At 39.2% G+C, this 10,686-nt stretch overlaps 1 protein-coding gene across 3 annotated transcripts in view; it reads left to right on the top strand.

Annotated features, from left to right (window-relative positions):
* Window positions 1-528: 528 nt before the first annotated feature.
* Window positions 529-10,686, top strand: part of RBMS3 (RNA binding motif single stranded interacting protein 3) — a 597,177-nt gene continuing 587,019 nt past the window's right edge. For all 3 annotated transcript variants that reach the window (XM_027897820.1, XM_027897776.1, XM_027897784.1), the window contains exon 1: window positions 529-594. The gene's annotated coding sequence lies outside the window, so the exon portion shown is untranslated. The remainder of the gene's footprint in view (window positions 595-10,686) is intronic.

Genomic DNA, 10,686 nt, shown 5'->3' with positions numbered 1-10,686 from the left:
GGCTCAATGTCCAAGTGCAGATCAGTGACAGCTCTTTGAGATTGCACTTATAGCCAATTCTTTATCCACTGGGCAGTCCATCTGTCAAATCCATGGCTCTCCAATTTAGAGACAAGGATGTCATGTGAGACAACATCAAACCCTTTGCTGAAGTCCAGGTAGATAATGTCGGTTGCTCTTCCTTTTGGAGCATGTTTGCTTAATCTGAATAAGTGACCTGGCTAATGAGTAGTACTTTGCACACCCAGTTTAGCATTTAAATTTGTGGTTTAGATGATGTGTTAAAATTAAGATGAAAATCAAAGTTCTGAGGTTCAAGGCTGAACAGATCGTTGGTTACGAATTCAGCAGACTTTCATCTCTGATTTTAATGCTACTGTATCATATTTGTGGCTTCTGGAGGTTTTTCTTAGTTTTTTTTTTTTTTTTACTATAGGCACTTATATAGTTGACATTGGTGAAGTTTACTGTGTGTATGAGAGACATTTTGGTGAATATTTAACATGCCTTTCTTTTATTTTGCAGAGACCTACAGCCAACAAGACTTCTGGTGCTCCTTCCTACAGCAGATGGTCCAGTTCACAGCCCCATCAGGTAATATGACCTTGTCAAAAAGGATATGAAGTTCAAGTTGACACATGCTTCCTTTTAAAATTAATCTATAAACGAATCAGAGAGTGTTACCTACCTGCAACACCCCAACTGAGTCATGCTGATCTGAGGCTGTTGCTGGATATCCTGTGGCAGACTGTTAGATGAAGTTCCTGCTCATGGAGGGGCTTGTACAGCTGTGCCTCCTCTAATGCTGTGGTGCCCCTTGTGGTTTGTCAGGGATGGTAATTCTGAGTGCACACCCCCTATACTTTGCATCTTGTCCCTTGAGCTGAAAGTGTGCGTGTCTGATGCTCTTTGGCAACATATGAAGTCATGTTCTCTCATGCCAGCCTTTCCCCCCACCCCAATGGTTTTTGTTCAACTTAAAATAACGGAGTTGTGAAGTGGCTACTATGGTCAAAAGTTTGAGGAAAACTTGTTGTAGACGCGAACTGAAGCCACAAAGCTGTACAGTGATAGCTGGAAAGCAATATTACTGGTAATAATTTTTTATGAGAATTTGAATGGTATTCAGGTTTTCTGTTAGTTTATCAAAATCAAAAGACTTTTTTCTTGACTATAGACAAGGACATGGCTTGCTTTGCCATTAAAGAACAATGTATTTCAACTAAAGCAGCTTTGTCTTTAGAAACTCTTCAGGTGTTTCTTCAGTAATGATTGTATTGACATTGCTTTCCTCTGACCTCTGCTTTTGTGTTTTTCCTGCTGCTTTCTACCTTCACTTCTTCTTTTAAAAAGAAGACCCAAACAACCCACAAAACCCCAAAACATCACCCTCCCTTGACACTATGAAAAACTTAAATTATCTTGGTGAGTTAACCCTTGATCTGACATGCTGGATTTTCCTTTTGAAGGACATGCATGCACTACGGGAGGAAACTTCCAAGAAGTTGATATTTGACCTCAAAAACTAAAGCCAAAGAAATCAAGAATTTAATTTGTATTCAAATTAGGATGGGGGGAGGAAAAAAGGTGGCTAAGGCTTCCTGGACTGTTAGCTACCTATTTCATGACCCTTCCAGTCTTAATAGTTCTGTTTTCACAAGGCATTGTGAGAGCTTTTCTTCCTCTTCATATGAAAGTATGTTTATTTGCTTGTAAAAGTTGCTGTTCTCTTTTACCTTTTAAACACCGAATTTTTTACTGTTGGGGGTAAGAATGAAGAATATGTAGGCAAAAGGTTAATTCATTTCAGTGGTTATTGCTTGCCTCATTCTAGGGCATCAGACAGCAAATGAGAAAAAGTTCATGGACTGTTCCCCTCTTCCTGTGTGTCTGCAGTTGCATGGGAGTTAGTGGGAGGTGCATTCCTAAGTCAGGAGGAGATCATTCTAACAAATCATATGAAGTGCACCTTATGCTCTACACACTTGATTTCCTTTTTGAGGAGGAAAGGGAAGATAAGTGCATAATAAAGATTGTTTGTAGTGTTACAACCCTGTCAAACCAGGAGCAGACTTAAGGGATTAACTACCAGGAATGTTGCTTGCAAGTATGTCTAGACCATCCAGCATCTGCAGGAAAAAATTGTTCTAATGTATTAAAGCATGCCTGTGGTAATTTTCCTCCACCTATGTTGTACCCCTTACATTTTAATCTCATTTTCCTTTGTCATTTGCGTTCTAATCTTTTCTTTTTCATCCTTGTTTATTGTAAGCTTTTGTCTGCTGTGTTTTGGGTTTAATAAGCCTATAAACTTGCCTCATGGATATTACAAATGCCAGTACCAACTGTGAGGATGTATAGCCATGCCATGGTTCAGTTTGGGAGACCTGAATACTGCTGTGCACTCTCATGAGCTGAGTGGCAAAATATTTGTATTGGATCAGAGATTTGTATTCAGCCTTGCAAACTTGCCAGCACCTATATATAGTTTATTTAAACTTTTTTTTTTTTTTTTGGTAAGATGGCTTTCCAGGAAAGAAAAAGATTAAAGTTCAAATTCATATTGTCTGCATTTTCTTGAGTCTCATGCAGTGAACCCAATGAAGGCTTTTCCGCATGCATCTTACAAGAATCCATGCAGAAATCTAATAGAACTACGTGGCTGAGACCTTTGATGCAGCTAAGAAATGTTAAAAGTTAAATTGATTCCCTCCTTCCCTCACCCAAGTTTTCTTTTTTCGTTTCCTCTATCTGTGTGAAGTTGGAAGGTCTGTTGGGTGAGAGGTTTGAAAGGGGTCCTGCAAGTTGGATCAATGAGTCACAGAAAATAACATATTTTTCCCTGACTTATTTTGCTTTGTGCTACCCACACATGCTTATATTTTGCATTGGATAAGCTGAAGCATGTTTATCTCTCTCAAATATGCTTTCTGAGGAAGGTTTTTAATAAGTTTCTATTAATGCATCGCTCTCGTGGACACGTGGAATTTGTATGCTCAGGGTTTTTTTACGTGAAGCTGTTCAGAGGATGGTGTTTGTTTTTTGGTTTTTTTTTAACCCCCCTACCCCTTAAGCCTGGGAAAATGTCCTGTTGCAGGGGAGGTATCTTTAAAACTTGATTTAGAGGTTCCTTCTGACTGCCTTGGGAAAGAGGCATTAGTACCTTCTTGAAGCTAGTTTGTTTTTTTTTTTTCCAAGCATTCCACTTTCTCAATGTCAGAATAAGAAGCCAGTTGTCTAAAAGGTTGGTCTTTTTGGAAGTCGAGAAATTAGTCTGTTGAATTAAAGGATTTGGGGGGTGGGCAGGAAAGCCAAACCGAACTCAAGCTTCTGAACTGGCATTTACGGAGCTGTGTTAGATCTTGCTGCCTTCAGATGCACTAAACTGGCTTGAGGGTTGGGATCAAGGAGCAAACGGACACTAATGAGCCAAAATTGCCTACAGTACTGTTCTTGGCTAGTGGAATTGCTTGATGTGTGAAGTCTGTGGCAATTTTTGGAGAAGCTTTTAAGTGAACTTAGTCCTTCTGTGGTACTCCTAGGGCTGTGTGTGCTTCCTCAAGTGCAACTGGCTCTTACTACTGATGAAAATGAATGAGGAAATGACAGTTTATCAGGCATGATGTTAGAGCTGATTTATAACATGATGCTGCTTTTGCTGAGTAGGATGACAGCCCAGGCAGAGCTTCTTAAAGTTGTGTGGGACAGTCTGTCTGACATCAGGAATCACAGGTACGCAGGCAGGCTGGGACACAAGGCACTTGACACGGCAGCTTGGCTGTCTCTAGAAGCAGTTTTAATATGAACAATTCACTGATTACTGGTATTGACTTGAGAACTATGTGCTAGAAACTACTGGGATCATACAGTAAAAACAAAGGAAAAAAACCTATTTTTTCCCTAGAAAAAACAGGTGAAACCCACTATTTCAGATGGCAGTTTAAGACTGAGACATTGAAGGAAACTATAGGTGAAGTGTTCTAAAAGGAAGAATAACAACACAATGATCCTCCTATTCTGCTATGTGCTAACTACCGATGAGAGGTAAAAAGTGGGTAAAAGCTAATCAGATCTCAGAAATAAATTCACCTTGTATGTAAGCAGAAGACAGTGATAGGCTGTCTTTTCTTGCTCATGAGCACACTGGGGAGCTGGTGAAATCTGACAATTCATTTGGTCTTTACTGTTGGCTGGCGTCTTAGTGGCAATATTCCAGGTCTCTTGCACAAGCGTTGTTAGCAAGGATGTCTTTAGAAATGCCTAGATTATATTACTTTCTAGAAATATATGAGTAGATCTTTAGTATTAGGTGCTAAATGAGCCTGCAGAATAATTGATGTGTATTAAATGCCGTTAAAAATAATATAGAACATTTCAGCATTTCCCCCCTTCCCATTTCTATTAGCAAGACATTAGCTTATGAGCTAATGAAGTAAAAAACGCAGAAAGTGAAACGCTGTCCAATGAGCCACAGGACAGGAGGACTCTCAGCTGAACTTGACCATAAAGTTGTTCTGTCTGGTTCCTCTGCTGCTTTGTTGCAGAGTTATTGCTTTGGCTTTCTGGTTGTGATAACACAAGCTCTTTGCTTTCCTGCTGGTAGTCAAAACTTTGTCTGTTACCGAACCTGGCATCAATGGCCTAAAGTCAAAATGATCTTTTTTTTTTCCCTTCAGTATCCTGTTCTTTAAACATAGGGATAAGTACTATATTTAGTATGCAGTGGTTAATGGTTTCTTAGACGAATCTGAACAGACAGTCGATGTTGATAAACATTCAGTTGAGTATCTACATTTCAAACAGGCTAAATCTTCTAGCACTCCATGTGATAGTTTCACAGCTTCTTTGTGATTGAGATGATGGAAATACCAGTGCAGCAGACAAGAAGACAGAAGCTAGGAGGGATGATATTCCAGCTTTACCGTGGCAGCTGTTTCATTGAATTCCAGGTCAGAGATTTCAGTATATGTAATTTATCTCTTCTACTTCCTTCCTGTTATGAGTGTGTCCCTGCTTTCCCCTTGCCTTGTTTTTGCCCTTGTGTTCTTCCTGTATATGTGTTTGAGTAGTAATGTGTTGGTAAGCAGATAATTAGACAGGTGTCAGTTCAGTAGTCTCTTTCACAGTGCATGAGGTCAAATGAACCTTCTGATTAATTGTGCAGCATGAGAGTAGAGCATTTATTTAGTTTTAAAAAGCTATTCCAGGTATGGCTGCTGGTAGCAGTTGAGATTGTTACAGCCTGCTTGTATCCAAAATAACACAGCTGCAGGTGAAATTCATCACTTCTTAATGCAGGGAGATGGGTAATGGTGAGTTTCCTTTATGGGATCTGGCATGTCACCTGAATACAAAGATAATTGGAGCACCTGTTAGCAATGGCTCAGAAGATCCACTCCCGTGGAATGGCTTTTCTTCTAAACTGGTTTGAGATACCTAATTCAAAATACTAAATAAAGGGTAATAAATAGTCATGTGTTTAGCTGTTTACAATCTTATTTGTTTGTTTTCTCTTCCGTGTCTCAAGTCTGACTTGGAAAAAGTCAGTATTAAGAAAGTCACTGTCTCCCTGATGACTCAGCTGTTTGCTTTTCTGCTGAGCACTGCACACTGTGGCGGTAAACTTTAGATTATGTGCCTGTCCACTAGAAAATGTACTGAGAACACCAACAATTTTCCCAGAAGCCACTGAACAGCTGTCAAAGGGCAACAACATTCCTTCACTCTTGACCCAGGTTTGAGCTGTACCAGTTTGCTCATTTAAATGAGAGTTACTTAGTCTAGCTACTAGGGTTAAACCTTATTATAAAGGTCAAATGAGATCTGGTGACTTTCCAAAGGCGAACTAGACAACCCAAGCCACAGAAATATGTTACTGCCTCCTGACACCTGGCATATAACCAAAAAAAAACTAGCAAAATTCAGTGGGCTTAATTGGAGTTAATAAGGGAAATTTGTTAGTTTTCTAATAAACTGAATAAAAAAAAAATCCCCAAATACTTCCTTTCCATGATACATCTTTTCTGAACTATACATACCTCTATACCATACATCATCATAGTTGTACAACATTTGAACTTGGTTCTCACTGCATTTTGATCCTAGTTACACTTAGATAAGCACGTGGAAAAAATCAAGAATGAAATGAAAGAAGCTGAATTTTTTTGACAGGTCAAATAGAGTCACTGAATTTCAACAAGCCTCTTTTAGGCTTACCTTAGATAATTCATTAAGTTTGAGGCAGTGCCTTATGGAAACAAATTTAACTAGTTAAACACTTGTTGCAAGGTACGATGTATAAAAGAATAATTGCACTTCTGAGTTCACTGAAGGATTGGAAAGTTCAAATATCTGTGGTCACTACTCCAAGTCTGCTGCCTTTATTACACCCACAGTATATGCTGTGTTATGCACATTATAGCCTTTGTGGGATTTTGTCTACAATTAATAAACACTGACCCATGTAGTAGGTCAGTCTTTTAATAGCAGACAAAATATTAGACAGCCTTTTTTTGTCCCTCACTTCTCATAGCACTTGTTAATCTCTTCTGCTAGGGCTTGGTGGTTTCTTCCAGTCAGCTGGAAACCTGGTCTTAAAGGCTCTGCTTGACTGAGAGTCTGATGCTTCCTAAGTCAAATCTGTGGGCTGCTGCGTCTACTTTGATAATTTGGGTAGGCCATCAGATGGGAAGATTAAACCTGGCATCTCTTTTTGAAAGCAACAGGAATCTGTAGCCTGCAATGACGAGCCCAACTTCACGAAGGTCAGCGGCAAGGGCAGAGCAGACCTTAATCTCAGGGACTGCTGTACAAGTAGCAGGAGAGGAGGGCACACTGAGTTGGCTACTCAGCTAAATGCACTGGTACGGCAAGGTGCATAAGCTACTTTCATTGTCTGAAGATAACTCAGCCAAATGAGACTCAGGAGTGGTTGTATCTGATGCCAAGTAAAGTACAACATAAACTTAACTTTGAAAAACCAGGGCTTTCGTAAATGAAATAAAAAGGGAAACTAAAAAAGGAAGCTGATTTCTTCTGGTTAGTGGCAGAATATGAGTAAATGTATGTAGTGCTATTCAAAGGTTCCTCATCCGAGTATGCTGCCTGTTGTCTTGACAAAATCACCAAGCAGCCTACTGAACTGAACATAAAGCTGGTTTGTAAGCTGCAAGCAGGATGAGACCCTGTGCTTGGAGGGAAGCAATGGAGTTGATAAGGTTGAACCCCGATGCTTTCTCTTGCTGCTTGTGGAGAAACACTTTGTGTCTGATACCTTCAGTCTTCAGCCTGCTATGTCAGTAGTTGTGTATATTTAGAAAGAAACCAAAACCTCTATTTAAAAGCAGGGCTTATGCTTTCTGGGTCAGTGTAAATGAAAAATGCAGTGTTTCTGCAATCTATATACCTGGTGCCTCTAGGCCATCAGGTGTGAGATTTGGACATTAGTTACCAATACACAACAATTGCACAAGTCTAGTATTACAATACTTAAAAGTCTGAAGAGTGCATGCTTTCCAGAAGGTATGATGGTAAGCCTTGGTAAACTCATTGTGTTAAACTTCCCCTGTTTATGGCATATAAATGCTAAACTTTAGGTGCAATGGTTATGGAAAAATTAGAGGAGTCTTTTACAGGTCTGAGGAAAAATATAACACGTTTGCTGTCTCATCATTACACAGTCAGATACCATCGGTATTGTGTTGCACTTTCAAGTTGAGATTCAAAAGATTCCATCTATAATTTTACTAATCTTAAAATCAGCATGCGGGGAAAAAAGCTTCTCTTCAAAGTGATAGTTCCAAACAGCTGCCATAGTTGGATTTATTTTTTTCCTAGACCAACAAAGTTTTTACTCTGTTTATTTGTTATGTAATTACTTTTGATGACGAAGACCAAATGAGCGTTTTATGCAAAGTGTCTGCTCAGTGTGCTCATGTTTGCCTAGAGAAAAGTGTGTGCTGGAGATGAGAGAAACTAGCAGCATTTGTAATGACTTCCATAGATGCAAAACATTCCTAAAAACTATCAGCTACACTTAGGTTGTATCTCAAAACTAATTTTTTCAAGAAGGAGAATTTAATAAGATTTAAAAAGACTGAAAACTATAGGTTTTACAAATTTTTAACCAATAAAGTTCTCCCTGTGTCACACATGGTATTCCCACTTGAAGATGCCCTGCTCCTTTTGGAAACCTTACTTCTGAACTGAAGAGTCAATTTGTTGAGTACCTCAGCCTTCTCCTCATCTGTTGTTATGAGTTTACCAGTGTTGTTTATTGATGAGGGGGGTGTGCCTTCTTTGTCCATCCTTTTCTGCTTAACAGACCTGTAGAAGCCCTACTTGTTATTCTTTGTGTCCTTTGTCCAGCTTTGCCTTGGCCTTTCTCACCCCATCCCTACACAACTGAACTTCATCTCTATAATCTTCCCAGGTTACCTGTCCTTGTTTCCACTGTGCATTTGCTTCTTTCCCTTTAGTTTGATCAACAGTTCCCTGCTCAGTGTTCCTTGCCTGATTTCTTGCTTCTGGGGATTGCTAGCTTTGCCACTCTGTGGAAGACTTCCTTAAAGATCTGCCAGCTCTGTTCTACTGCCTTGTCCCTGGGGGCACTCTCCAAGGGATTCCTATTGACTATCTCCTTGAAGAGCTGGAAGTTTGCTTTCCTAAAGTTCAGGGGTCTAACTTTACTCTTTACCTGACTCATATCCCTCAGGACTGCAAACTTCAGCAATGCACAACCACTACAGGCCAGGCTGCCTCCCATTTTGATGTCCCCAGTTAGCTTGCTTACACTGGTGATGTTATAGATTTCCTAATGCTGGGACAAAAGACTCAGTTGTTGGTGTCTGTGTTTTTTCAAGAATGAGGCTAAACTTTCTTTTCTGTGCAGATTTTCTGGTTAAGGGATGAGCTCACCCCAGAGCTCCAGGAATAATTTAGTTAAAGTCAATCAGCGGCAAGACGTGTGTACGTTCACTATCAGGCTTAATTAGTTTTGTTGTTCACACAGCTACACAGTTGACTTCTAACAAAATTCTATAGTGGATTGATTGAATTCAGAACTCTTTAAATCTCAGAGTCTTTTAAGGAAACTATCTCCTTGCTGCATCTAGCAACATTATTCTTGACTCTTCCCAAGGTTCAGATCTTGTCAGATAAGCTTCAGATGATATTGTTTGAAGCTGAACATAATCTTACAGTAGGGTCTTTTCATTACATTTTCTGTAGTATCCCTGGTGTGTGTGTGCTGACTAATAACAAAGATTGACAAAGGATTTTACACACAAACATCTTGCCCCATGTACTATTAAATATGTCATTTGATATCTTCTATTGTAGACTTCTTGGTTTTGACTTTGCTATGACAACTTTTTAAAAGAAAAAGAAGCTGCCACCAGATGATGTTTTAACACTTGTCAACAATTCGTCATGATTCTTCTTACTTTATATTTAATTGTTCTTGGAATAAACAGTTCATATAGACTTTTAAAAAAAATTCTACTTTCTTGTTAATGCAATCTATTTGATGCAAAAGATAGTTAGCATGATAATTGCAGCCTACATGTGTACTACTGTGTCCCCCTCAGCTTTCTTCGATGTCCCAATATTTTTAAAGATTGGAAGATAGGTGGGAGCGGAAGAGTTTAAGTTATTTTTAGGGGACTTTTGCCCCCTTGTACTAGTATTAAAAAGTAACAGATGGACTCTGCTCTTTGTGCCTCTCGTCTTTCATATTCCTGAAGCCTTACACCTGGAAAGGAAATGCAACCAAGAGACATGGCTGGATCCGCCATCAACTGCGCTAACCAAGGGATTGATGACTTTCCAGAGCAAACATTAGCTGAGGGGTAGGGGCTAACCTTCAGAGAAGAAACAGCTGGCATTGAGATGTGACCAGGGCCTGATCTGAGGTTGGGGGCATGTATAGAGAAGATGGTCAGATCAGGGCTGGTGGTATAGAAGTGTTTTTCTGCCTTTCGAAACAAGGTCATGACAAAAACTTCTTTAAAAACCTTTCACCTTTTCTATCTTTCACATGAAAGAGAACAAAACTGGCTGACAGATTGTTTTAATAATCTAAATGATGATTATTCTGTTTGATAATTAACCATGCAAGTCCAGAAGAAACAACTGGTGGATCAAGAAAAATAAATCTGCAGGCTATTTTTAGGGGAATAGCTAAAAAAGCTAATTTGGTTATAAGGATAGGTTATGCTTTGAAATGAGAAGGCATTTTGCTGCAACTGTCATGGCAACTTTAGAGTTTCTTTCCATAGTCTAATTTAAAATGCATTTACCCTGTAGCAATGAAATTGCAATCTATGTATGAATCATAAAAACTGGAGATGGAAAATACCTCTTGAACATATGGACCAGTTCCTCAACCGTTACAATTCAGTTCAACTGAAAGTCAGAGAACAGATATTCTCTGTCTTCGAAATCAGTCTATTTGTCCCAGGTTTTCTGAATATGGACTCTTTCTAGAGTCTCTTTGTCTAATCTGAGAGCTGGTCTTGGCTAAGAAGCTTTTGTTAATTAGAGATCTCAGTGTTCCAGTTTTATGTCAGGTTTTACTTCAACAGCTTGTGAGCTCTACTGTCTACTATATGGTTCTACAGAAGCCTGTAGTCATTGAGCACTGGTAAAATTCAGTTAAATCAGGATGCTTTCTAGTCCTTATCTTTC

This window comes from Empidonax traillii, unplaced genomic scaffold (assembly GCF_003031625.1).
Source record: "Empidonax traillii isolate 1590-97213 ecotype Southwest subspecies unplaced genomic scaffold, ASM303162v1 scaffold19:size3308961, whole genome shotgun sequence".
Lineage (NCBI taxonomy): Eukaryota > Metazoa > Chordata > Aves > Passeriformes > Tyrannidae > Empidonax > Empidonax traillii.
Note: the sequence above shows the minus strand (reverse complement) of the source record. Positions and strands in the feature narration are given on the sequence as shown.